General features: G+C 42.2%; 1 non-coding gene across 1 annotated transcript; it reads right to left on the reverse strand.

The window, feature by feature from the left end:
* Nucleotides 1-49: 49 nt before the first annotated feature.
* TRNAP-UGG lies at nucleotides 50-121 on the reverse strand. Its single transcript has one exon. It is a non-coding gene; the product is annotated as a tRNA-Pro (tRNA).
* Nucleotides 122-602: the final 481 nt, after the last annotated feature.

A 602-nucleotide genomic window follows, 5' to 3' on the forward strand; every position in this document is an offset into this window, starting at 1 on the left:
GAAAGAGTGCTGGGTCTAGATGACCCCAGCTAGACGCATATCCAAAACAGGGCTTGTCCGGGATTTGAACCCGGGACCTCTCGGACCCAAACCAAGAATCATACCCCTAGACCAACAAGCCAGCTGCATGAATTTTATATTTAAATTCCTATTCGCTTTCTTAACTGAAAACAAAAGAAATGGGTCAGGGATCCTCTTGCCCAGACCCAAAAACACCCTTGGGTTATATGCATAAGATTTATGAAACTCAAATGGGTCCAAAGAAGCAAAAGCGCTTAGTTAAATTGGCACATGCTTAGAATGGGTATACCTATGAGAACCCCGAGTTACAATTTCCTAATGAAGGAACCTTTGACCCTGACAAATTAAATTGTCTGAGGGGATTCCTAGAAATACCCAAGCCAAGGCAAATGGAATATCGGTACCGATGGGACAACGAAGCTTCTAAAAGAAAACAAAAATCAATTGAGGCTAGTCTCAGAGATGCAAACAAAAAATTGAAAAGACAATTGGCTACTTTAAAAGAGGCAAAATCCAGCCCTGGATTGCCCATAAAAGAGGTAAAATCTAGGTGCTCCCCCACCTGATCCTCCTACCTATAA

This window comes from Alligator sinensis, unplaced genomic scaffold (genome assembly GCF_000455745.1).
Source record: "Alligator sinensis unplaced genomic scaffold, ASM45574v1 scaffold2494_1, whole genome shotgun sequence".
NCBI classification, from domain to species: Eukaryota; Metazoa; Chordata; order Crocodylia; family Alligatoridae; genus Alligator; species Alligator sinensis.